The sequence below is a fragment of the Apteryx mantelli genome, chromosome 10, assembly GCF_036417845.1.
Source record: "Apteryx mantelli isolate bAptMan1 chromosome 10, bAptMan1.hap1, whole genome shotgun sequence".
Classification (NCBI taxonomy): domain Eukaryota; kingdom Metazoa; phylum Chordata; class Aves; order Apterygiformes; family Apterygidae; genus Apteryx; species Apteryx mantelli.
Genome location: NC_089987.1, coordinates 9820095 through 9847946, shown reverse-complemented (window position 1 = coordinate 9847946; position 27852 = coordinate 9820095). Strand labels below are relative to the sequence as shown.

General features: G+C 38.1%; 1 long non-coding RNA gene across 2 annotated transcripts; it reads right to left on the bottom strand.

The window, feature by feature from the left end:
• Positions 1-879: 879 nt before the first annotated feature.
• Positions 880-27134, bottom strand: LOC106483370 (uncharacterized). Of its 2 annotated transcripts, none has more exons than XR_010885325.1 (8): positions 26973-27134; positions 26066-26172; positions 25516-25637; positions 20622-20891; positions 19920-20165; positions 9204-9359; positions 1468-1680; positions 880-1023 (listed from the first exon to the last, which is right to left on the bottom strand). It is a non-coding gene; the product is annotated as an uncharacterized lncRNA (long non-coding RNA). The 2 variants fall into 2 exon arrangements; XR_010885326.1 differs by having other exon boundaries at positions 20804-20891.
• Positions 27135-27852: the final 718 nt, after the last annotated feature.

Sequence of the window (27852 nt, the reverse complement as noted above, 5' to 3'; positions counted from 1 at the left end):
ATCATCTTTGTAGCCCTTCGCTGGACTTGCTCCAGTAGTGCCACATCCCTCTTGTACTGGGGGGCCCAGAACTGGACACAGTACTCCAGATGTGGCCTCACCAGGGCTGAGGAGAGGGGGAGAATCACCTCCCTCCACCTGCTGGCAACACTCTTCCTCATGCACCCCAGGATACCATTGGCCTTCTTGGCCACAAGGGCACATTGCTGCCTCATGCTTAACTTGGTGTCCACCAGCACTCCCAGGTCCTTCTCCGCAGAGCTGCTTTCCAGCAGGTCAACCCCCAACCTGTACTGCTGCATGGGGTTATTCCTCCCCAGGTGCAGGACCCTGCACTTGCCTTTCTTGAACTTCATGAGGTTCCTCTCTGCCCACCTCTCCAGCCTGTCCAGGTCTCTCTGAATGGCAGCACAGCCCTCTGGTGCATCGGCCACTCCTCCCAGTTTTGTATCGTCAGCAAACTTGCTGAGGGTGCACTCTGTCCCTTCATCCAGGTCATTGATGAAGAAGTTGAACAAGACTGGACCCAGTACTGACCCCTGGGGGACACTGCTAGTTGCAGGCCTCCAACTAGACTCTGCACCGCTGATCACAACTCTCTGAGCTCTGCCATTCAGCCAGTTCTCAATCCACCTCACTGTCCACTCATCTAACCCACACTTCCTGAGCTTGTCTATGAGGATGTCATGGGAGACAGTGTCAAAAGCCCTGCTGAAGTCAAGACAGACAACATCCACTGCTCTCCCCTCATCTACCCAACCAGTCATTCCATCAGAGAAGGCTATCAGATTGGTTAGGCATGATTTCCCCCTGGTGAAGCCATGCTGACTACTCCTCATCACCTTCTTGTCCTCCACATGCTTGGAGATGGCCTCCAGGCTGAGCTGCTCCATCACCTTTCCAGGGATGCAGGTGAGGCTGACTGGCCTGTAGTTCCCTGGGTCCTCCTTCTTGCCCTTTTTGAAGACTGGGGTGGCACTGGCTTTCTTCCAGTCTTCAGGCAACTCTCCGGTTCTCCATGACCTTTCAAAGATGATGGAGAGTGGCTTAGCAATGACATCCACCAGCTCCCTCAGCACTCGTGGGTGCATCCCATCAGGGCCCATGGATTTGTGAGTGTCAAGTCTGCCTAAATGATCTCTAACCCAATCTTCCTCAACCAAAGGAAAGTCTTCCTTTCTCCAGACTTTCTCTTTTTTCTCCAGGGTCTGGGATTCCTGAGGGCTGGCCTGAAACATGCATTGCCTGTGACATTAAAGTGATAGGACTGAATTAACGCAGTACTTAATGTAGTGCTGAAAAACTGTGTCTTTCTATGGAATCTCCTTTATTGACTGTTTAGTAGTTTCTCAAAATCTGTATTTCTTTATTTCAGGGTTTCACTGACAGCTAAGATGATTCCTAAAATGAACATATGGTTGAACAAATCTTTTGGATAGTAGCCAAATATGCTTTTAATGAACTCACATTTTCGATCTGTATGTGTTGAAAGTATTGATAGTTTCATCCACCTTGAATGTAAACCCCAAATATTTTGCATACGAGCAAGCCGGCAACTCCTCTGAGCAGGAATTCCTCTCATCAGGTGGTGGAAGGTGGAGAGCAGCTCCACGGATGCTCAGGACTTTCAAGGCAGTCACGCATAAGAGCAGCATCATGGTAGAAGTGGATCAGGATTTGCTGAAATACATTTACAGTATTTAAGTGCTAATTGCCATCTCTCAAATGAAACTGTTACTTGACTACGTGAGCACTTCTAGTCTGTCTCAGGATAAGATTCAGCCTTTGAGCTTAAACTGCCACCCAGGGTGGGTAAGTGAAACTCTGCAACTTTGTCTTGAAATGGTTTGAATACCGAACACTGTGTCTTGGCAGAGAAATGGTAAAGCTGAGAAAAGCTTTTAAAATCTCCTCTCAGATGTAAATATCCATGTGAGTGCTTCCAATCTCTTTCAGGGTGAAGTTCTAAGATTAGCGTAGCCCACTTGCAGCAATGGGTTAAAAATCACCTGCTTGGTTGTGCACAGAAACAGAAGAGGAGCTTCCTTTATCAATACTGCCCTGCATCTGAGGTCTCCAGTTTAGCTTCTACTGATCCTGCAAATGTCATAGTTCATTTCAGGAGGAAAAAAAAAGTTAATTTAAACCACTATTGAAAATAGTTTAAACTAACTCACTGAAACTTGTTAAAACTTGGAGAAAGTTTAGTAAGGTGCATCTTCATTTCCCTTAGTTCTTAGTTTTCTAGTCCAGTTTAGAGAGATGTAATTTAAACAGTATGGATATGCTTCAAGCACAGCAATGAGACACTGACAGGGAGAGTTTGAGAGGGTGCTGAGAGTGAACTTAATGACTGAGTCATTAAAGCACATAGACGTACCCTTAGATGTACAGCTTGGAAAAGATTTGGACAGCTTTTTTTGTAATATAGTTTTAGCTTAACAGAGTTGCTTTGGATATCTGCAATGGTTTGGTAAAGGTTTGTGATACCCAATGTATTTTGAAAAAAATAAGCTCAACAAACTGGCTTTTCTTTCATGAAACTGCTTTAGCAGACAATTTCCAATTAATTCTGGGTAGGTATTCCCCCTCCATCCCAAGCTTCATCCTAACCATATTAAAATGAAGAATTGACTTTTCCACTATCTATCAGTAATAGATCCATGGATATAAAATAAAGGTGATATTGTGACTAAAGTCTGGGACTTAAATTCCTTTGCAACTGCTGAATCAATATTTGTTTATCCAGCCAAAAAGCTCATAAAGGTTCAATATAAAAAAGGAAAATTACTATATTAACACTCAATCAGAGCTCTAGCAACTTCATGGAGTCATGCCCCCGTGCTTCTATATGTATTTTTTCATCTTAAATTGTATTAAACTACAGTTTAGAAAGAGTGACAACTAATCAAAAGATATGCCTGGTTCTGAAATGGGTAAATTCTATCTTACTGATATCTTTAGGGCATTATCATTCTTTACAGTGCAAACAGGATCATATCCAATAACTGTAAGAATAATTTTGTGAACCTTATGTTCAATGGTAACCATCTAGAGCAGTTTTAATGGATTTCTCATGGCAAACGTCAAGCTGAATTTTACTGACAGGAATTGATTGCCTTGGTCATCATTTCATCAAGGAATTGCAACTTTAACACTGCAAGGAGAAAATATGAGCTATGATAATTTAGTTAACTAAATAACTTGCTGTTTATGTTTTCATCTTGACCATGTACAGTACTATCACAACTGGCTTACCAGAAACTTTTTTTATGCTCTTGTTCATGCTTGTTGATTAATAGTTTTTGATAATATTCGGGGCATTTAAGTTTCATATACAGTATTAAGTATTAACATGATGCTAATACTTAGAATATCAGGCTACTGATTCGGGAGAATAAACTGAAAAGGTACAGGATAGAAATATAATTATGTGAAGTGCATTAAAATGCTTCCATTTAGATTCCATTATATATTTTAAAAGCATACCAACATCCTATGCATGCTTTTGCATAGGTGCCCAAGCAATTCCATTTTGGTTCTTTTTTTCTACTTGTTTCACTCCTACTTGGTAAAGTGAATATTCTAGCAGGCTGAAGGGATTAGGTGTGTATAAGAAGAAGAAGCTAAACTAGTATATCTTGTGTATATTTGGAGGAAAGAGCAAGCAAAGGTGAAGTTTAGCTTGGGAAACAAAAAAAGGAAATCAAATCAGCTTTCTCAGGAGATAACAGTAATTCAAAACAGATACTTTCTTTTAACGGAAGCTCAATACCTTTAGACTAACTGATCCTAAGAAAAGACCTTTTCATTAAGGATTATCTGTCTCCTTTGCAGAGACATTATTGAAGATTAATGAATTTAATGAAAAGCCCCATGTAAGCATCAAACTAAGAATTCTGTTGCTAAGACAGGGCAGCTGACTTCCCTCAGTGAAATCACACTGTTACCATATGCATCTAATCCTGAGCAGGTGACCACATTATTTAATGGATAACTGCTGTATCTGAATGATGAGCTCATAAAAAAATTTGGCCCGTGTTTCCAGGCAAGAAAGAAAGTGAAAGTAAAGACAATTAGTGAATTGCTGTTGATTTTTACAAAAGATGTTGCCACAAAAATATTTAAAACAAAGTGTAGAGAAACTCTTACCATTTACATATTTTTGAGACATTGTGCTGCTTCATAGGAAAAAGTGGGGTTTTTTACTATTATAGTCTGCATTTTCCTTTTGCTTCAGTTCCAAAAACAAATGGTGCAACAGCTTTCTTCTTTCTTCCCAGCTTATTTTCCAAGCGCGCTGTTAGCGAGAGGTGACAACTGGCATCCCTGGGGCCTGAAATCTCCTAGATTTGCCCATTACAGAATCACACCAGCACTGCAATCTTCTCCAGCTGCCACAGTTTACCTGCACGCCTGGTGTACGTCTTGTTTTACCTTCAGAAAGTGGTTACACACACTCAGGTTTACTTGCAAGAGTGGCATGGATGGACATGGTTTGTCAGCAATGTCAACTGCAATTAAAGTCTTAAAGCAGCAACCTCAACAACTGTAGCTGACTCAGGCTGTGCACGGTCCCACCACCAGAAGGGTGTCCTAAGCATGGGTGTGGCACACCAACACACCGAGCTTTCAGAGTTTCTGAGCATCTGGAATAAAACCAAAATTCCCCAAAGTGCTGAAAAAGATGGTTGTCATATTCCCTGGATAAAAATCATAATCTAAGCTCAGACACTTTAAGATTTCATTCTAGCTCTGTATTGTTCCCTCAGAATCCCAGCTCTTGGTTGTGAGTCCAGTCCAACGTTTCAGTGTGCAGGACACTTAAATTTTTCCAGCTCAGATGAATAAATAATATGAGCCTGGGTAAGGCTCCAAATACTTCTTCCCATGGTTGAGATTACTCAAGGTAACCAAGGTGCCACAGTTGGGATGTTTATTTGAGAAATTAAGTAGATTGAAATGAAGAGCCACTATGCAGAGGCAGCAGAACAGATGTCAGATCTCAGTGATTTACTGCCATGGCTTAGTTGTGGTCAATTCAAACCAGAAACAATGGAGAAAAAACTACTGGTAAATATAAATTCATTCTGGGAATTCTGAATAAGGCATTATTTGCATTTTATAAAAACTGAAAGCCTGACTTTATACCATGTCATAAGAATTACTCAGATTTCATAAAACTAGACAGACTCATAGAACTATATGTAGCTTGAGAATATAATACATATTTAGCCAAAGACAATATTACTGGAGCTATTGTTTTTGCCTGTTTCAACTTTTAAATAATAAAAGATTTGACCTGCCAATAGTCAGGAAAAGAAAGGGGAATTAAAAGGAGACATTTCACTCTCAGCTGATCTCTTATATTTTTCTGGCATTAAGTCATCACCTTAATTGCCTGTGAATTTCCTCAAGGGCTTAATATTATTCATTTTTAGTCCATAAAATTCTTGAAAATCCAGATGTTTGAGGTAATGCTCTACCAACCCTAATCTTCAATATCAACTGATATGCTATATTGATTTCAGTAAGCCCAAACGATCTCTTTCCCCCCCTTTCTTCCTTTCGTTGAAACAGAGAATCAGTTATGGCTAGCTTTTGCTGGTCAAATTTCATTATGACTTTTCTGGGTTTTTTTGATTTAGCAACTGTAACAACAAGCAATATTTAGCAGTAATTAAAGCTATACCATTACGTTAACAGAGCTTAAATGAATCCAATTACTCTCCTGTTTCAGAAGTCAAAAAAGATGAACACCTCAAGCTTATTTCCTACCACAATTGCTTATGTGCTGCAGATACCTCTTACCCATCTTAACCACTGTGCCAGCACAGAGAATGCACAGGAAGATTAGAAATGTCCTATGTATCCTCTCCTAAATAGTTTTAATATGCTTTACTCTGATTTTTAAATATCTGTATTGTCCATTATTGAAAAAGCTATTGAATATTTATTACTCAACTCTATCTTCTCAACAGAGTATAAGAGAATAATTAAACTGTATTTTTAATATACATCGCTGGGAATGGATTTTAAGTTATCTGCATAGTTTCATTTAGTGAGATCATCACTTTCAAAGATGAGACATGACATTTTGATAAAAGTGTGTCTGCAACTCTTGCACTGTGTTTTACTCATGTATGTTGGAAAACTATATTAAAAAAGCAGAGGTTGTACATGCAGTTGAATACTCTGCAAAGTGATTAGGTAAATCTTCAGAAGCAACACACAAAAAGTAAAATTTTCAGAAGTTTTTGATGCCTTAATTCTGAAGTGCTTAATTCAGAGATTTTATATACAATCTGATATTTATTGGGCAGGCATTTGGCACTTTTAAGTTTTTGTCTCAGAGTTGAGATTCCAAAAATCTTAAAATACTTTAAAAAATCTTGGGTAAAGCTCCCTAATTAGCCTAAGCCACAAAGCTTTAAATCTAGAAGCAATTTTCTGATGAAAGTATTCTGATTTTACTCAAACATCTACAGAAGAACAAAAGAGGTAAACAAAAGGAAAAAAAAGTCCCTCCCTAGAAAAAGGCCTGATACCATTGTCCATTGAATGCTGGGAGTCTCTCATACTGAAATTTTATATATATTTGTACCAAGCATGTTTAGCATAGCTTCCAACATGGATAAACTTTCAAAGCGTTAATGTGATATAAAGTGAAGTGTTCACATCTAATTAAATCTGTAGTGAAAATAAAGCTTATGTATCTAAATATCCATTGTATATTTGATTTTTCTTCTCAGCATTTCTTGGAAATATATATACTGTTACAGAAAACATTAAATCCCTTTCTGAGGATTTGAATGTCAGTTGTTGTGGTATATGTAAAAACTAGGCTGTATGAAAGCACCAGTGGTATGTAAAGATACATTTAAAAGTAATGCATTATATTGTGTTTTGGTTTTGCCCACAATTAGTGCCTTTATCCTCTCCTGGGATCAAGGATTCTGCTGGAAAAACTCCCTTGACTTCCTCTGGTATAAGTTAAAAAATATCTAAAATAACCAGTTGTGCAAATACCTGTTTTTTTCTGCGGTAAGCTGAGAAAAAAGCCAAGAACGAACATATCAGATGCTGTTTAAGCTGAACCAAACACTGGGGGCACGTGAATTTGTTTAGTTTTCAATCTGTTTGAATCTTGATGCTAATAAAAAATGAGAAATTTTGCTACATTGCATTTGTATTTTTATAGAGCTTTTTACCGAGACTATTTTCTAAAATTTACTAAAACTCATAGAAAATTTCTGATACATAGAAAAAGCTGCTATCACATGTCTCTCCTAGCTCTAGCTGTAACCAGAAAACAACACAGTAAGCTCAGTTTTCTGTTCTCCCATAGCTTTTACTAAAATTATGATATTATTATAAGTACTCTATGATACCATATTGGAATAGTAGTCAGGTTTCCTTTGTATTGGTAGAGACTGATCACAGACTAGGGCAACAACATAGAGCCCTTTTTGTAGTGCTGTCAAAGATTTTCCTCTGAATTAAATGCTAATTATGCTTGTAGTCAACAAGCATATACATATACATGGACATATATGTGTGTATATGCTATATTTATATATTATATATAAACATAGCATTCATAGTATGTTAAGAATTTTCTGCTTGCCAAAATAAATATTTCTCTGTTCCTCTTGTGAGCAGAAATGTAAAGCAAAATGATACATATCATATACTCTTCTATATAATGTATCATATGTAAATATGTGCTGGTGATTTTCAGTATCAGTTGTCAAAACAGTTTAAAAGAAACAAGATTATGTTTTGCTTTTTAAAACCATTGTGACATGACAACCGAATTCATGGACTTTCCTCTAAGTGGCTCCCAGGTGCCTGGCAATAAGGGGATGTTTTACCACGATGTGATTACACTGCCTTTCCCATACCTCACTACTAATCCAACGTATGATACGAGCAACTAGTAATAAATGACAGCATGCTGGTCATCTGGCTGTAGTCTAGAAAATGCCAGCAGTCAAAGGGTTAACGTAAGAGTAGAGTTAAAGTCGGTTCCTCTTTCTTGCACTGCACGCAGTGTTTTTGGAATGTTATTCAAAGGATAAGCCTGTCCCCAACTCATTTTTTTAAACAAAGCTTGCAGTACTTGAACCTGTCTACTTCAAGCCTTGATTAATGTCGTTAACTGCTATCCTCGCTCTCTCCTTGCTTCTGCCAGATGGAATGCTGAAGATTATTCTGCATCACTTAATTGGAGTTTATAATTAAAAAATGGTGTGTTATGGACCACGTTTTGCCCCTTTGATCCCTATGCAGACAAACAAGCTTCTCTAATCAGTAATTCCCCCATGCCCTAATTCAGAGGCTGTCTGAGATCATATACCGCTGATGTCTATAGTATATATTATAGTGTGTATATATATATATTTATTTACATATTTATTTATTTATTTATTTATATTTATATCATGTCATTTCCAAAAGTGAGGAGACAAATTCTGGTCATACGTGCTTTGTCCCCTCCAAACAAGTAATCCTACATATGGAAACGTGGCTCTTCATATACCCTCCTGTGCACACCTCTCAAACAAGCAGCAATATACTCCCTAAGCAGAAAAATAGCAATATACGCCAAACTATACATACGGCTCCTATAAAGTTAAATCCAGGACATCTTTTTTGTAGTTCAGCTAAGGACAATTTTGAGAAGTGACTTTCTGCATTATTTTGGAGGGCAGCCAAACCGAGCAAGGGCAATTATACCTCTGCTTCTGTTTGTAGCAGCAGTCAAAATGTGTGTCTGTGTGCACAGGAATATGTATGCAGACAGAAGTTTGCACAGTAATTTTAAAGCAACTATTCTTCCATTTTTCTATTTAAGTAATGACACTGCAGGCAGAATTAGCACAGGAGGAATCACACAGTATGCACCTACTATAAGAAAGTTCCCAGGCCTCTGCTTCTCTTCTGAGCATAGAACACAACCCACAAAGCCCTTCTAACAGTCTTCTAACACATTAAGACCTTTGGTACAAAAAGAAAGCCACAAAAACTGCAACATGCTTCTTTCAGAGAGATGGAAATATGAAAGTCACAGCCATTGGCCTTCACTCTGCAACAGCAAAAAGCCTCACAGACTAAAATGCTGAGGTGAGCCCAGGAAATCAACTGCGACTCACACTATTGGTGAAGGCAAAAACCACAAACAAACAGAACCAAAAACAAACCTGCCACTCCGAACCGAATGGGAAACCTCTTCCTGCTGTTTCTGGAGGTGAACCTGTTCCAGGTGACAGAACGAGCGGAGGTTGGTGCTGGTGCCTCTGAGCCTGCTTGAAGCCAAAGCAGCTGCATAGGCCAGCGGCGGGGAGCAGGCCGGAGAGCTAAGCGAGGAAGAAGATTAGGTCACCATTAGCCACTGTGGCCAGAGGGAAAAGCAAATTCTGCTTCCTAACTGAACGGGCCACAGAAATGTTTAGGTCTCTAAACAGACATGCATACTGATTGCTGCGAGTTAACAGATGTTATACGAACATCAACTCCAAAATCTGACACGTACTACACAAAACCTGTGTGAGTCTACCTGATTTGCAAACATGGTTTTAGCTCTGATCTCTGTAGGGAAATACTACATTGGATTACTTTGATTTGCTCCCAGTTGACTCTAGCAACTTCATCAGCATTAGAATAACTACTGCTGGTAAGGGAAATACATTCATCGTTGTGACCAGGGTCTGCAACTTGCAGCCAACTCCTAGGAAGGCTCCAGGCCCAGGATTTCCTAATGGGCACAGGGAAACTTCCTCCAAAGGTTACAGAACCGGCAACACCCAGAGAGCACTTGAAAATGCCTAGAAAGATTCCAAACTCAGAAATTCCTAGAAGATAAAAGGAAATCCTAAAAGGAGCTGGGAAGTTCCTAAAAAGCAAAGAGAAACCAGTTCCAGATGCAGGAGTTCCTAAAAAGCTGTGGGAAATCCCTAGAAAGCAAAGGGGAGTACTAGAAAGCACAGAAAAAATTCCTAGAAAGCTGCAGGTCCTAGAAGGCAGTGACCAATTCCTAGACAGGTTCTATGTCGAGGAATTCCTAGAAAGCTTGAATTCCTACATATTTGGGAAATTCCTAGAAAGCAAAGGTAGAATCCCAAAGGTAGAAAGCTGAGGGAATTCCTAGAGAGCACAGGAAAAATTCCTAGAAAGTGGTGCAGAACTTCCTGGGAAGCAAAGGGGATTCCTAGGAAGTTCCAGGATTCCAATCTGGAAAGCAGTGACTAAGTCCTAAAAAGGTTCTGGATCAAGAAACTGCTAGAAACTGCTGGATTACTCTGAAAAAGGTTCCAGGTACAAGAATTCCTAGACCACTGTGTGGACTTCCTAGAAAGGTTACAGATCCAGCTGGTGCATCTGCAAGATTCTTCTGCAGTGAATCAGTATTCTTGGAGTCTAAATATGTTAGCAGAGCCTACCATGCCAGGTTATCACTCATAAGAATGACAGGTAATCAGTTAACAAAAAATAAGAAATCATACGAAAAATAATATGTTGGATTTAAAAAGAGCACATGTCCTTTTTAAATTTGTTCTATCTTTGTCACATTTTTCAAATATATAAGTATAGTTATATATATTTCTAAATTGTATCATCTCTATCAGAATAGAACTTCCCATCTGCAAGAAATAGAGGGCATGTTAAGAATATCATGATTATTTTTAAGACATCGTGTTGTTTTTTGATTAAAGAAAGACCACTTTCAAACCTGATTTATTCTGATAAGCACTGTAGTCTTGATTCAGGAAAACATTTGAATACATAATTTGTAAATGCTTAATTTAAGCATGTGTTTATCTGTTGCATTAAATAGTTTTTTTTCCTTAAAATAAAGCCAGTTATCTTATGTAATAAATCTGTAAAAGTTAAGAGAGCTTGTTAACTTTTACACTTATCCATAACTGAAGCAGAATTAAAAGTTAGTGCAAAATGAAAAACAGTAATATAATAGCTCATGGAGAACATTCAAAAGAGTAACAAAGCTGAAGCGGTTGTCCTGTCTCACAGTCAAAGACAGATCATAGTTCTTCATACTCAATCTGTAGGGCCAGAGAAGAATCTGAGGTTTGAATGTTTTCTTTACCATATGGTATTAACTGCAGTGCCCCATCTCGATTTATTTAGCACATAGCTGTTCTAATCTGTAATGACTCATCAAGCAGCAAGTCCTGCTGAAGCAACAAAGGAAAAAGGACACTGCAGAAATATCATTTAGTGTATATCGGGTAAATGACATCTTCAAACTAAATGTTCTATTCTCTGGAGGGAAACAATAGAAAATAGCTTTTATAAACAAAACACCAACCCCAGAAATTAAATTTGGATATTATTTTGCAATGGTAAATTACAAGCTATTTAATGTCATACGGAGCTGGAGGAGCCCAGATTTCAGGATGGAAAGGCTGAGCAAGGCTCCAATCCCTCAGAAGAAAGGCTACATAATTCCCTTGCACTGTGAGAACAAGCTTCCCCTCTCTTTGGTTCTCGGGAGCTGAAGAAACAACTGTGGCTCCATCATCCCATGTACCTTGGGCAAATGTCAGCAGAGTGACCAAAAAGGAATACTCTAACACAGATTTTCCTGAAAAAACCTTCTGGTCCCAAAAATGGTTGCCTGTGTTGTACGAGCCATTAAGAACAAACCTAACTACCTTGGCTGGAGGTAGCAAACCTCACTGGTCCTCAGTATCACTCTAACTATGGGCTTCTGCAAACAGCAGTGGAATATTGTCCCCCAAACAGATATAATTTTACACATTTAGGGCCTGTAACTGATCACATTGTTCTCACAGCATAGAAAAAATTTTAAAATGCTAAAATGATTATACTTATATCTTAATAATATAGTTTTCAAGGAAAGGTATTTGGCATTTAACTATAATATTTAGTGTTGTTCAAGTATAATGATTAGATACTTGAGATTCAAGTCTTTATGTGTAATTAGCTTAATCCATAAATTATAATCCATGAAGGTAATAAAAACAGTCATTTTGAAAATCAACCAACAAACAAGCCCATAATTTACTGCAGCAACAGTGCTTAGTAACAGCAGCATGCAAAAGCCAAAATGCTGGTTGTTAAGGAATGCTGCCCATCTCTACCCATATTAAACCAAATTACTTGACAAGACAAAGTCGCTTTCATGTTACTCTCATGTGGTTTCCTTGCCAAGTTCTTCTGGTAACTGGTAAAAACAAGAAACCAGAAATGGAGGATGACTACCCATTCCTCACTTGGGCAGAGTTAATGTATATAGTTCAAGATCCTGACTAGAAGCAGATCTCTTCTGAAATTACTATGATTTCAGTATTTCATATTTTTCCCTGAACAGCTATAGTTGGCAGTGAGACTCAGCACTAACCTATACTTAGCAAAAGTGTTTCTTTGTAATAAGGGTGTTTCATTCCAATTTAGGTCAGAGCTATGATTGAAGTACTTATGTTTTTTATTTAAATCAGTGTTTTTGCTACTAAGCATCTCTCCTTGTTTGCTTTTTTCTTTCATAACTTTTAAGTTTTGTAAAATATAATCTTATACAGAGAGAATATGGAGCAGGAAGGCTGGAAGTGTGCATTAATTGCATGAGTCCATCACCTATAGCTTAAAAGAGAATTCTGTGTTTTTTTATTTTTTACTGTTTTGTCAGAAGCAAGAAAATACTACAGCGCTGGGGTTGTTCTTTGTGAATGACAAAAATAAAAAAACCTTAATGAATAGTTTAGTCAAAAATAGTTTTCTAGGCCACAATCATGGCATATAAAGAAATCAGAGGTGCCTCCTTGTTCCTCTACACATATCTGTAAACCAATGAATTTGTGACACAGCACTAGTGTCTTAAAGTCATTATGGCAAATTGTCAGTCCTTGTTAAACTGAAATCTAGAAACAAATGCTTGATTATAACACCTTATAACAGCTCCTTCACATGTCATATACTATATTTCTATTTTAGAATATACAGGTTAAGATGTTAAAATGAATACTGCTTACAAACACATTAGGGAAAGTTATTTATAATACTAGACAACTAGGAATTAATCATTCTTGACTCATATGTAAAATTAACTTTCAAATGGACATATACAAAAGGTAAACTTGTATATTTAAACTCACACCATTTATAAAGTATGGTTGAACTCCTAGGCTCACTAAAGTCAATGAGTTTTTTCTCCAGACTCACGGAGACAGGATTTCACACACAATACTTTGGTGTAACTATGCCTAGTGCATTTCACAAAAGGAAGAATGGCAGAAACATTTAAATAAGTATCTTGCTGAATTAGGTTAAAGCACATGCATGATACTTCCCGGGCTTCAAAGGAGAAGGGCTTGCTGGAAATGCCAGGCGAACCAAGACATGTTGAAGGTTGACATTCTCTTTGTATCCAATGCCTTGGATCATCAGTTTCTAAATTACTTCCAGTTACAAGCACATTTTTTATTGTGATCCCAAAATCCAATACGAACAATTCATTTTTGTCAGATTTGTGACCCCCTTCATAATGGCTGTGATCCATAACTTTGCAGCCATTGCCTTCGCTAGCAGCCCAGCTAAGAGGCATGGCTTTCCCAAGTTCTACAAACACCAAGAGAAAACATTCCTATGGGATGGATATGTTGTTCTCATTTTATAAGACTTTTCCAAAAGAGCTGAGATACAAGGGATTATTTTTTCTTTTTGTTATTTACTTTAAAATATTTTTTAAATTGCTGAAAGACACAGCACATCTTTCTGAACTGAATACCTGGCACACTACCCTGAGATGTAAGCGATGGTGAATCAGGCTGGAACAGATGTGGCCACTGATCCACCACAGAACTCCCCGGGCAATCAGTGCTCCTTAGGCAGCACGATACAGAAGATGCAGCCTTTCTAACAGACAATGAAAACTTACAGGGAATTGAGAGGGGTTTTAAAATTCTCGTACCAACATATCTGAGGAGAAAAAAAAAGCCACCGATAGGTCACTGTGCAGTTGCTATTGCTTAAATTGATTAAATTGCTGTATTGATTAAATTGTTCTGTCCTCAGTACAGTAATATAATATTTCATATGATTGCAAGAGATATATTTACTTCACTCATTATTATATGATGTGCACAAATCTTTTAATGAAAATCCCCCAGTAAAGCCTCTGCATAATCAAAGTTCCTAATACTCAAATACTCTTTCTGCATTATGATACAAAGAGGCTCTAGAATTGTATGGTCTGCTTTGCTTTGAGAATTAGAAGAAAACATTACAAGACAAAGCATGTTTTTTTTTAAAGAGACTGTGGCATAATGAGTAACTGTGAGAAAGGCTTCCACTGTATAAAGTATTTTAAACAACACTGCATTTTATAGAATAACAAGAGAATTTCTAGTTTTCTTACATTAGTCAATGGTAGCTTTTAAAGAATCATAATGCATAACGTATTTTCTACTATTTGTATTTGTGTTATTAAACTCTATTATATTTTTAAAGAGAAACAAAGTGGATCACCATGCCAGCCTAAGTGTTCTTCATATGAAAATCAAGTTCTGTAACAAGGAAACAGAAAACCGTTCTGGTAAACTCTCCCAAAGATAAAAAATATGAACTAAGTAAGTTTGTATTTTACTGTTTAAAGATGTGCTTCTTAACACTAGCAGTTTATGCCTAAAATGTGCACCTTCAGTAAGCTATCTAGATCCTGAATGTATGTGAAAACAAAAACAGGAAACATGCTTTTTGCCTCTTGTGATCATTAGTCCCTTTTTCACTTTTGTTAAGCAGTAATTTTCATTTGTAGAGGTAAATGCCATACTAACAGCCAAGTTTCTACATTTTTAAACTGAAATTCCGTAATGCTCATTTCTTGTTCAACTTTTCAGCAAGTTTGCTAGAAAGAAAGAGAATCGATATATTCCTCACTGTTAATCAAAATTGCCATTTCCTTTCAGCCAGAGGATACATTAAACCTCAGAACACACTTCTCTGTAAGTAATCTGACCATTCTGCTATCAAACTGACAATACCTGAATGCATGTCTCACATAACAGTAACAGGGACGTTTGACAAAAAAAATCCTCTCACTTTAATAATTTTGGTCACACAGAGTTTTGTGCTAATTCCCTTGCATTTGCAACAGAAGCTGAGCATTGCAAAGGGAGTGATAATTGAAAAGTTGTGCTAACGTGCTGCTTGGCAAGGAACAGCAATCTGAATGTGTAGACTTCAAAACAGTATTTGTTTTACAAGGCAAAAGGAAAAATTGTGGTTCATGGTTTTCAGTTGCAACAATTTTTTTCCATCTTGGCAATGTGTGGGTCCTCATTGCCTCCCATTGCTGGAGAGAATTAGGAAGAAAATATGGTTCTGGGTTGAAGGGTGGTCGGCCACCTCAAAGGAATCTGAGACAAAGGACAGGAAAACTGCATGAACACGCTTGGAGGTTAATGCTATTAGAAGCTGGCTAATTCCTTCTGGTTAGATTGCTGTCATTTGCAGTAAAGCATCTGCCTATTGCTGTAAAATATCAGGAAAGCAAGCCCTGTTGGTGAGACCAGCCAATTAGAGCTATGTCTGCCTCTGTAGGGTGCTTGCATAAGAGGCTGAGCCATTTTCACAGATAATCCATTTATAAATCACTGTAATAAAATGGCCATCTTGACAGCAGCTCACTAGCGTTCTTGCACGTGTTACAGTTGTCTCCAGGCAACAGAAATGTGTTCATTAGATAAAAGGAGAGGTGGGGATTTAAGGGTAGGGGTTCTGGCAGATTTTCACTGATTAGGGTGGAAAGGGCAAAGGGCTAAAGATAGACTAGTGATTAACATCTGAATCTGTTAGCATATTAATATTAGCTTAGTTACTTGCTTGAGATACCAACCATGATACAACTAATGTACGCAGACACACTGAAAAAGTGCATTAGCTGAATAGTTAATGGCAAAATTACTTTTTCTTGCTATATATATATATATTCTTTAAAGTTTTTTCCTTCCCTCTTCCACTCATCCTCTCTGCTACCTCCTCTCATTTCTATTGAATATTGACTTTATGGTAAGTTCAGCCCACTGTATTAGCTAAGAATGTAGGACCAGATGGTAGAAATTCAGGTACACACTATCCAGCTCAAAAGTATTTTGATTTCCTACACATTCTGGAATATTAATTGTAAAAAGCTGGGATAGAACAAGCACAAAAGTAATTTTTCAAGCACAATCACAGTGGAAAATGGGGATAAGTGTATCCTTCCTTGAAAGAAAAGCTTCTGTAAATTCCCTAGTTTATCACAGATGCAATTCAAAAGCAATGAGAATTTGGCTGAATACCCGTAGACCCATTTGAAAATCACAGTATCTGGATTCACCATCATATAATGTAGTATAGAAATCACGGCCTCAGTTATAAGAGTAAATACAGTGGCAGTGTTACATGTCGGTGAATAAGGTATTTCTAATTCAAAACATTTAGTCTGTGTAATTTAGTCACCAATTTTACTTAGTGTGCTACGGTTAACTTTCAGAACAGTCCCCCAGAATGAAAACAATTCTTCTAATTTGGAGAAAGGAGTTTTATGAAGAAAAATTAAGAGCAAAATCCTTGTAATATGATGGAGGTGAAAATAGTGTAACATGGTTTTAGATTGCCATTAAATAATCCTCTTCTACACAAAAGACCCTTTCTATATATAAATAATAACCTGAAGTCAAAAGAAAGCATCCATATAAGGGAATTTACTTGCCTCCTTTTGAAAAGAAAACAAGAAATTTAATCTTCAGTGCAATACAATAGCACTCTCAGAGCTGATCGGGAATATTGCCTACCATGACATATACAGACTAATGCCCGTGAAATGAGAGGAGCCTTCAAAAAGCACTGCACCTCAGCAGAATCGCAGAGCAGCAGGGAGCAAACTCGAGGGCTCTGCTGGAGTTGTCTCTTCAACTTTGAGTTACTCACTCTCCAGACATGCATCACTGTGTATTACTGCTAAATTGTTGAAAATGCACTTCTAGTTCTTATTTCATCCAGTATATTAAAACATTATGGTGGAAGAGAGAGCAATTTCCACAACCTGACTGTGGCACCAGATTCTAACAGCATTTTGGCTGTATGATTTTGGAGTGAAAGACAGAAAAAAGGTTGCAGATCAGATCCTTTTGCCTGTGGCTACAGAAGAGAAGCTGGAGGGTTAAGATTTATTTGGCAAAACTAAGCTAACTAATCAAAAATGCTGAAGCAGCATAACCACAAATAAGGCTGTTCATACTATAGTAAGTGCTGCTCCATTGCTTATGTCTACAAAACTCTTAGCCATGAACTTTCCCTTGAGCTTTCCTCATAAAAGTACATCCTAATTAACTACTTGCACTCTCATGTACCCTTGGTATTCTCAGCAGAACATGTATTCACTAAATTAGGCAAGTCAAGTCTGGAGTTCAAGCCCAAAACAAGGGTTTTATCATGGAAGGCTGCACACAAAGTACAAGAAAGAGGAAAAAATGTGTTTGGACAGAAGACACTGAAGAAAAATGGTGGCATGAATTACTCTTAATATAAACATATGAAATCACCTGAAGAGAAGAAAGAAGAAATCAGAATGAGAATTGCTCCTGGTTTTATTTTTTCAGTAGCTGAACTACTGGAACAAAACAGGAATTATGCTATTGGGGTAAGAGACCAAACAAGGCAGCAAGTTGTTGTACATCATGGAGATTAAGGAAGGGTTCCATCGCATGCCGGTTTTCCTTTCCAAATTTCAAGGCTGTTTTTACTTCTCTAAATATAGATGCCTACTGCCATTTCTGATGCTCAGGGCTATCCTGTCTAGCCTTCAGCTGGTGATCCAAAAAGTGCATGGGTCTCCTCTAAGTTCTGTGTCTCATCTGTCAGACTCTTGCTGATGTCTTGGGTACCACAGGACACCCAAGATGGTACTAGACACTTATGTTTAAGCTACTGCATTGACTCCTCAATGTCTCACGGATTTCTGTAATGAAATTTCTCACATTTATAAAAATTAATATATACAACATAAAAGCATAAACAACATTTAACAACTTGGACAACAAATTAGAAAAAGAACTAGAAATACCAAACAGACAAAAATCAGAGAAACATTTGCTCGGAGCAGTATGTATAAGGTATGTCTACATAAGTTTAAAATATTCACTGAAGAAAGAAAAGACTCAAAATTTGAATTATATGTGTGTAATTTCTGAATAAAAGCACAGTTAATTCCAACAATACAATGCTTGCAACGAATAGCCTCAGTTTAAATATCAGCTAGATATTAGCTGTCTGAACACTTTATATATTTACAGCCTGCTTTTCATTAACAGTGACAGAAAGTATGAATTCGTTTCATTCCTCTCTCGTCTTGTCAAACTATTTGCTTAGTTTTCAAAGCAAGCAAATAACCATTGTCAATCGTAGGAACTGAGTATCTAATTATGTACAAGCAGGTTTAAATGGCAAAATATGATCATGTCACAAAAATGTTGCTTAAGTACCAGTTTTGTCAAAGTCATGATTTGAATATCCTCCAACTGATACATCAGCAATACATGTATTCTTATGGTAGGGACAACAGTTTTCCTTGCGAGTTTCAGAAAAGGAGAAAAAAAAGCTGAGAAAATTTCCTCAAAAGTTCCCATTTAAAAAAATGAACATTCAGAATTTATTTGCCCATGTCCCTACTTTCAGTCCTTCTGTCTAATGTCAAAACCTGTTCCAGCTGTTTCCTGTTTACGTTTGTAAGATGTTAACAGAGGAAATGCAAGGTTTCTACTGTTTTTTCACATCAGACTTTTATTCACTGTCTCTTCTCCCAAACACAGCCCCATTTTTCTGCGCTCTCATATAAATTGATTCCTGAGCTCTAGTTCATCTATTGTGCAAGAGTATAGCAGACAAGCTCCTTTCACAGTAATATTAACATCCTTTTACTTCTTGAGTTAGACTTTGTATTACTTATAATTGATAATATTTCTAATGTTTTCTTGCTGCCATAGCACTTAAAGGCCCTAAAAAGCTTGAGCTCTAGTGGTGCCAGCTGCCTCATTTACCTGGGTACAACGACCAGTGACAGAAAACTGGACGCTGGCACGCAAGGAAAGGAAAGCGAAGGTCTCAGAGGAACACAGTGTGCCGTGGAGGATGCAATATTTCATCAGGGTCTGTGAGTGAGTGACAGGCAACGAAAGTCATTTCCTTCTACTTTCTCCTCTAATATGAAAGCATCCCTGCACAAGGCTGTGAACACATTCAAGGTCTATCACAGAGTAATAAAGCTCAACCCGAGAGAAGGGAAGTGCAAGAGGTGTTGTTGCAGTAATTTTCAGAGGCAGTGCTTAGTTTGTTGACAGAGTTTGGCTGAGCACCACCTGGTTGTGGTTTTCATTTCCCAGGCTCTTATTTTTCCATCTCAATTATTTACATATTCAATACTTTGGATATAACTCTCTTTAAAAACAAATTCAAATAAACCTTGAAAAATTGAAGTGACAGTATTTGAAATTATTCACTAAGTTTTCTCCCTGTATGTAAAAACTCCAAACTTTTTTTTTTTTTAATATTTTGTAATGTTGCTAGATTGAGAATTTATATACAGTCTTGCCAGATATGCTCATACAAGTAGCACAATCTCCAGTGTTCCTAACTCAGGCAAATTTTTCACTCTCTGTATTACTGAACAAAACACCACAGGTTGGGTATGCTGGTGTCTCATATATTCTGCAACAGAGAGAGAAAAACACCCTGATGGTATTCAGTGAGCACCACCTGTGAGACAAGTTTTCTGTCTTTTGCGCTCCTTTTTGTTTATTATCCCAGCTAGCACTGCACTTTCTGGGCCACCAAGTCTCTAAGACGCTCAGTGTTCCCCATCATGGAGTCCCGCTGGAGGGAGAGAGACTGACACTTACCTCTCTTTCAGGAGCACCTGCCCAGAGATGTGGCTTAGATCCAGGACAAGATTCCAGTTCAGCACAAATCCTTTTAATCTCTTGGGAGCAGAAGCTGCCTTCCTAGACAGCTGACATATTTCAGACCACAGATATCATTATTTGGAGGTATTTATTGGTGTCTGCGCAAGATAAAATTTGGAGCATGGTGTATCTAGCCAAGAATTTTCCTTTCCACAGTGCCTCAGATCCTCACGCAATCCACTGCTATAGAAACAGGGAGAAAAACAGGTAATTCAGACACAATTCTTCAAGTATAGATAGATCTGTTGTTTTTTTCATTCCATATAGGACTGCAGATCCATGATTATTAATACTGGATCATTACTATTTCACCCAGCAGAAAAATTTGATCTGATCTGGACGACGAGTGCATGATTTTTCTCAGATTAGAGGGATCACTATATCAGTAGATTTTAGCATGGCTGCCACAGTTCTGATGTGGTACCTGGATACTTAGATTTATTGTATCACCACGCCATGTCCTACATATGCAGACTGCCCCTGCTGAGGAGATAGCTCCTGTTCCAAAGAACATTTCTGTTTTCTTTTAACCACATTGAGGCATTCTGTGCTTTCTTCATGCACAGTGACATAATCCACAGTTTCACTGATAAAAGCTTGAGATGGTCACTGCTCTAAAAAGCAGAACTGTTTGTGTACCTGTGCGTAAGTCACCATTTTTCATTTTCACAGCATTTAATATAGATGCTTCCATGCTCAGCAGTAGTACTGCCCTATCCTCATTACAGGTATTGAATGGTCATTTATTAGATTTTTTATGTCCTTTTATAATACAGTTTCTGTTATAGCATCAATCATAGAATAACTCAGGTTGAAGGGACCTCTGGAGGTTCTTTAGTCCAATCCACTGTTCAAAGGAGGTCTAATCAGATCAGGTTGCTCAGGGACTTGTCCAGTCTTGTGATTACCCTGTGATTAGAAAAAAAACATGTAAAAAATTCAAACTGTTTCTTAACACAAATATATCTTAAAACACACAGAGTCATCTTTCAAAAACGAGACAGATTTAAAATTAATGAAAATCCTTATGTCAGTTATATTTGTATATATTATTCTTCAAAGAAGTATAATTTAACCTATGATGTACAATACAACCCAAAAAATAGAAAGAAATAATTCTATACTAAAAATTATTCAAAAATAATGAGTTGAATTATTCACATGGAAACCATTTATTGTTTTTCCTTTGGGGGAAGAAAGACCGCTAGAATCTAAATAAATTGTTTTTTTTAATATTGCACTACAATATAAATTAATTGGTAACTGATACCCTGCAAAACTTTAAAAGGTGAGTTACAGTAAAATTTAATATGCTTATCAGACAGTTAATGCAAAAAATATGTGGGAGATGCATGTAATGTTATACCACAATTTTCTAAAGAGGTACCCTTAAGGAAATACATACTTTCCATTCTAAAATGCAGATTTGTGTTATGATCCTATTTTAAAGGCATGTACTACATAAAGTGCAAGGCTAAACTGCATATGTGCAGAAAATGTGGCAAAACAGTCTCAGAAAATGGTGCTTATGGGTAGGCTTTTTGGTATGTTTGGTACGTTTGTAAGATCTCTAAGACCTATTTTTACCCTCCTGATTCTATAATCTTGGGTTTTAGTTTTACCAGTCTGATTTTCATGTCCAGTAACTCCTGCTAGTTGTATACATGGGTTACTGTATGAACAAACCTGCACATACAGGTTCTCTCTCATTTCTTGTTGTATTCTAAGATTAAACGATATATTTGCCTCCTGACTCCTGAAGCACAAGTAACATTAAACTCACACTTTAGAACAAAAGACAGAAAATTGGTAAGTGTATCCCATGCGCTAGTGAATGCTGTTATTCCACATCTCCTCCCTTCGAGAAGCCTGGTATCAACCAGAAAAGCCCTCTAGGGACTCAGCAGAGTTTGGAGCAGGCCCCTGGGGTTTCACACATAGGATGCTCAGAAGTTTTCTTCATTGCCTTAATTTCAGCAGAGGCCATTCATGGTTGTTCCTGCTACTATCAGCAGCATAAATCTGAAACTCGTCAGTAAAAAGTGAAGTATTTAGATAAAATGAAAACTGTACGGGAACATATGTAATAAAATAAACCCAGTATTATGCTATGCCTTCATGTTAGCTATCGTTCAAGTGAAGTAACCTAGATAAAAGGGCTAGATTTTGAGAACTGGTCAGCTTGGAGCTGGATATAAAAGATGTCTGCATACAAAAAGTCATAGTCCATGGCTTAGATGTCTAATTAGATACTGCTGGGTCTTCCGTCATTTTGGAAATCTGGCTTCAAATAGACACCAGAAACTTTTGAGTACTGAAGAAATAGAATCACCTCACACTTGCTTGAAACACTAACTACTGGTAATAGGAGGTTAATATAGTGCCAAAAGATGCAAGTGTAAGATAAAGCTGAAGTGGCAGTGATTAGTCTATTAAATCTTTCAGAGTATATTTCCCTCAGTCTAAACCCATGAAATCACTTTTGATCCAAGCTGAAGGAAAAAAAAGTAAAATGTCAAGCTATTATATTAACATTTCCCAACTTCAGGTCTTTATCAACTTTCTGAGACAATAACCAAATCGAACTTTCATGTCTGAACATGGCTAGTGAGATACAGTTGGTATAGCACTCCTGTCAAACACTTGGATCATTCTTTACCAAGCATAGAGCAAAAATGTCAGCTGGGATGTTCACACAGATCTTGACATTTGGGTGAGCGACTATAACCTTCAGATCTGGCTTTCTTTTAACACCTAGCAGAAAAATGAACAAGTAATGGTGAGGGGCAAAGCAGAGCGAAATAATCATAGCACAGCATCCTATTACTCCAGGTCTGCCTAGAGGGTTCAATCTAAGTATTTGCACTGGGAGCTGCACGTCACCCTACACAAAGAACTAACTACTTAGCTCAGGAAGTGTGGGTTAGATGAGTGGACAGGGAGGTGGATTGAGAACTGGCTGAATGGCAGAGCTCAGAGAGTTGTGATCAGTGGTGCAGAGTCTAGTTGGAGGCCTGTAGCTAGCGGTGTCCCCCAGGGGTCAGTCCTGGGTCCAGTCTTGTTCAACTTCTTCATCAATGACCTGGATGAAGGGACAGAGTGCACCCTCAGCAAGTTTGCTGACGATACAAAACTGGGAGGAGTGGCCGATGCACCAGAGGGCTGTGCTGCCATTCAGGGAGACCTGGACAGGCTGGAGAGGTGGGCAGAGAGGAACCTCATGAAGTTCAAGAAAGGCAAGTGCAGGGTCCTGCACCTGGGGAGGAATAACCCCATGCAGCAGTACAGGTTGGGGGTTGACCTGCTGGAAAGCAGCTCTGCGGAGAAGGACCTGGGAGTGCTGGTGGACACCAAGTTAAGCATGAGGCAGCAATGTGCCCTTGTGGCCAAGAAGGCCAATGGTATCCTGGGGTGCATGAGGAAGAGTGTTGCCAGCAGGTGGAGGGAGGTGATTCTCCCCCTCTCCTCAGCCCTGGTGAGGCCACATCTGGAGTACTGTGTCCAGTTCTGGGCTCCCCAGTACAAGAGGGATGTGGCACTACTGGAGCAAGTCCAGCGAAGGGCTACAAAGATGATTAGGGGACTGGAACATCTCTCTTATGAGGAAAGGCTGAGAGAGCTGGGCCTCTTTAGCTTGGAGAAGAGAAGGCTGAGAGGGGATCTTATCAATGTGTATAAGTATCTGAAGGGAGGGTGTCGAGAGGATGGGACCAGACTCTTTTCAGTGGTGCCCAGCGACAGGATGTGAGACAACGGGCACAAACTGAAGCACAGACACTTCCATCTGAACATGAGGAAAAACTTTTTCACTGTGAGGGTGACAGAGCACTGGAACAGGTTGCCCAGAGAGGTTGTGGAGTCTCCTTCTCTGGAGATATTCAAAATGCGCCTGGATGCAATCCTGTGCAATGTTCTCTAGGTGACCCTGCTTGAGCAGGGGGGTTGGACTAGATGATCTCCAGAGGTCCCTTCCAACCTCAGCGATTCTGTGATTCTGTACCAAAGAGCAACATGGTGTATTTTTCAATACCAATCTAGTGAGGTTGTTATCTATAAATAGGTTCTACCAATAAGTTACTTGCCTACGTCAATTATCCACCAACTCACGACATGTAATGTGAAGAACTCACTCTTTTCCTCTCTACATGCCAGAGACATCCCAAGACTCTCCAAGGAAAAGACAGCACCTCCCTTGCTCTGCACCTTAGATTCTGTACATAAAGTAGTTAAGCTGGGAAGCGTGGCATCACCTTCTGTAATGCATCCTCAAAATCATATTAGCATTGAAGGGTGGTAAATGTCAATCACTGCAAGTATTGAAGTCTGATGCATGAACCTGCATTGTCCCCAGATCAGACGACTTTGCTATTTCAGATGTTTCAGTAGAGGCAAGCAGTGCAAAAAAATGGGGCTGTTACCAGCAGTGACACAAGTTGGGGTTATTATCAACAGTGACACTGGCTAGTACTGTGGAGGAGTGCGTTTTATGAAAAAAATCAGAGGCAGATGCTTTATCCTAGGTTTGTTGCTGTAATTTAGACAATTGCAACTCCATTTCTTTAAGCACTTCAGTGGTTTGTGCTATATCTTTGATGGCTTTTAGCAGTTAAAAGTTAGAGAAACATACAAAACCTCGTAGCTAAATTTCAGCTAATATCTATTTTGTTCATAAAATTTTTGGTAACATTTTATTTGACGTTTTCTCACTGATACAATTATTACATTCTACGCTATTCACTTTAATTACTCCATTTATTCATTTCTTCAGCCTTTTCCACACATATTTTTCCCCATACAATTTTGAGAAAGTTTAATGTGTTATGATAGCAGAGAAATGACTATGGATATAAATGAATAATACTAAATCTTTTTTCCTCAAAACAAGGTAAAGAGATACTTCCAAAATCAAGTAAGAGGAAAATACTGATTAAGCACTTATTCATCTAAAATACATACTCTCCGCCTCATCATTTTAGTTGAAGTTGAGAATACAACATCTTACTGCAGTGCTCCACAGCTACTAGATTGAACCTAAAAGGTGTCTTAATTTTCAAGCTGCTCAACAGCAATGAAGTTTGGGCAATCTTGATCATTTTGAAAAGTCTGTTTACTAAATGAAAACTAAGCTTTGAAATTCTTGTCTTAATTGTGATGATGAATAGATGATAGATGAAAGCCAGTTCAAAAAGGTATGGTTTTCCATAGCTTTTCTCCATAGCAGTGGTGTACTTTTTGTTAAAGATTTACCCTGTGGAAAATATGTTCTTGCTTCTACTATAATTCTCGAATTAAAAAAAAAAAAAAAGACTTTGCTGATCATAGTAAATTCTGCTATATAACCTCAAAGACCATGACATAAGTCATTTTACCATGCCATCAAAATAACCTGCCCCTGTAAAATAATCCCTAACCAAAATATTAAATCAAGCAACCATCTCTTTTCACGCACGACTGACCAAATAAGCTGGCTTGAATTCAGCAATGACATAAGCGTACAGAATCTACCAGAAAATAAATCAAAATTCTGTCCTACCAGGCAGTGAAATTGCCAAGAATCAATATCTCTCTGGAGTTTTCAACATCAATGCACAGGAAGGATCTGAAAAACTCATCAAGGACAATTCTCCTATTCAGCAAACTAGGGAAACACTGGATCTGTCAAACCAAACATGAAAGAAACAACAAACACTGAATTTGTGTTATGAGCCATGTTGTGTATATGTAAAAGGTTAAAAAGATTCAGATTCTCAGGGAATTTAACTTTTAATGACTCTGTTAAAATATTTTTCAAACTATGTCTCCTCCCATCTGAATATAGACTTAGTTAATAATGAATAAGCATACTCATAAGACATGTAACAAAATTAAAAACCCTGCACAATAGAATCTGTAGTTACCTTCAACGTACATATTTGTGCGACTTTTATAAAAGGCATTGCTGTGAGGTTACATCAGAAAAGGGCACATTTGCACCCTAATCTCTCAGAAAGTTAAATGCTATACATCGAAAAGACAGAGTAGTCTTTGGCCAGATTTTTTAACCTGAACATCTCATTGAAGTCAAAGGGAAATTTCTCACTTACAGTCCTCACTGTTTTTATACAGCAGTAGTACTGGGTTCAGTTTCTGGCACTGTTTTCTTCTGATTTGTCATATTTCAGTCTCTCAATATTATTCAGTTGAATCATTTCTTAGAAACAGGAAAAAAACACCTGAAACACTTCATTTCAGTATTATCTAATTGAAACACTGAGGGTTTTTTTTTATATTATATATTAATACATTTAGCTGCTTTTTTGACTTTTTGTATCAGGAGGAAAAATGAAACACTGAACCTTATTTTCATTTGCTTGTTTTCTGTTTAGCTCATGAATGTTGAATATCCTTGGCTGTAGAGAACTAGAACTAAGTATAAGAGAAGACTCAGTATAATCTTCCCATTTGAGAAAACTATTCTGAGAATGACAAATGTAAATGCTAGTCCTTTTAATTAGGTTATGTTCCACTTCGACTTCTCTTGGTGGAGAAGAAGTTTAAATAAGATTTACATTTCTTTTCCTCTCTTTCCATCTTTTGTTACCACATCACTTTAGTAACATTGGTAGAGCATGGCTAAACCCAACTTTTAAATCAGCAATTTCAGAGAGCTCTTTAGTTCTGTTTGACTTTAAAACAGAGTATGTTCTATTATCATTATAAATCACTGTGCGATCCATATACATTGTTTTGTGTGTTGCTTGTTTATGTAACTTCTGTCCTTGAAGAATTAACAAATAAATTTAAAACACATATTACCCTGAAGCCATAAATGTCGAATTCTCAGTACTGAGAATTAGATTCAGTATGCTCAAAATACCTCTGAAAACTCAGAATCTAATAGTGTTGATTATAGAGTTTTCTATCTCCAAAACCCAACAACTGACTTATTTCATCCCACAGAAAAATCAATCTGCCATTTAGGAGCTGTAAGCCAGACAGTCCAGGCCTCACCAAAAGCCCTTAGATGCTCAGCCCACGGAGGGGTAGCGGTTGCTGAAGAGGCACAGGCTCGCAGACCACAACCAGCGCTCAGCCCTGGCGGTGCGGCAGCGGGTCTTTGTCTCGCATCGGAAGGTCTTGCCTGAAGAAGTGGACTGAGCTGAACTGCTATGATTCAAGAGAAATGATTAACTTTGTTTTACTGTTTTCCTTTGCTTAGGAAATCAATAAGGAAATTAAAACAACCCTCTCCAAACCTCCCAACAAGCTAACATTGAAATCATGACAAATACCTGTATGCTATCAGCTGATATACAGCAAATACAAAAGAGAGGCAAACACACATTATCCATGCATACCAGCAAGAAAATAACACAGATATACATATCCCTGCAATATAGATATGAATTTTACCATATACTCAAGATGACAAGGACAGAGAGGCTGTCAGCTCTTGCATAAATAACATGAACTAAAATATAATATTTCAGGACACTTCAGGACTGGAAATTTATATCAACCCATTGGCAAAAAGGACTGTGAAATCCTGACCCCAGTGAAATCAAAGGCGGGAAGGGAACTCAGGATGTTTTCTTCTACATCTGCCATACTCCAGGAAGGATCAGTTCTGCCTATGTCAGTATGCCAGGCAAGCTGTTCTAGTGCTCACATTGATTTACCAAGAACTTATCCACTGATTTACTAAGAACTTACTGAAAACTTTCTTCTATTGTCCAAACAAAATTTTTCCTTGCCTCAGTTTATACCTCTTCCTCTTTGTCCTGTACACCATGAACTTGGAGAAGACTTCATGTCATTCCTCTTGCAGCATCCCTTTCTATACCTGAAGGTCAGTATCATAGATTTCTCTAGACTAAGTATTCTCAGTTCT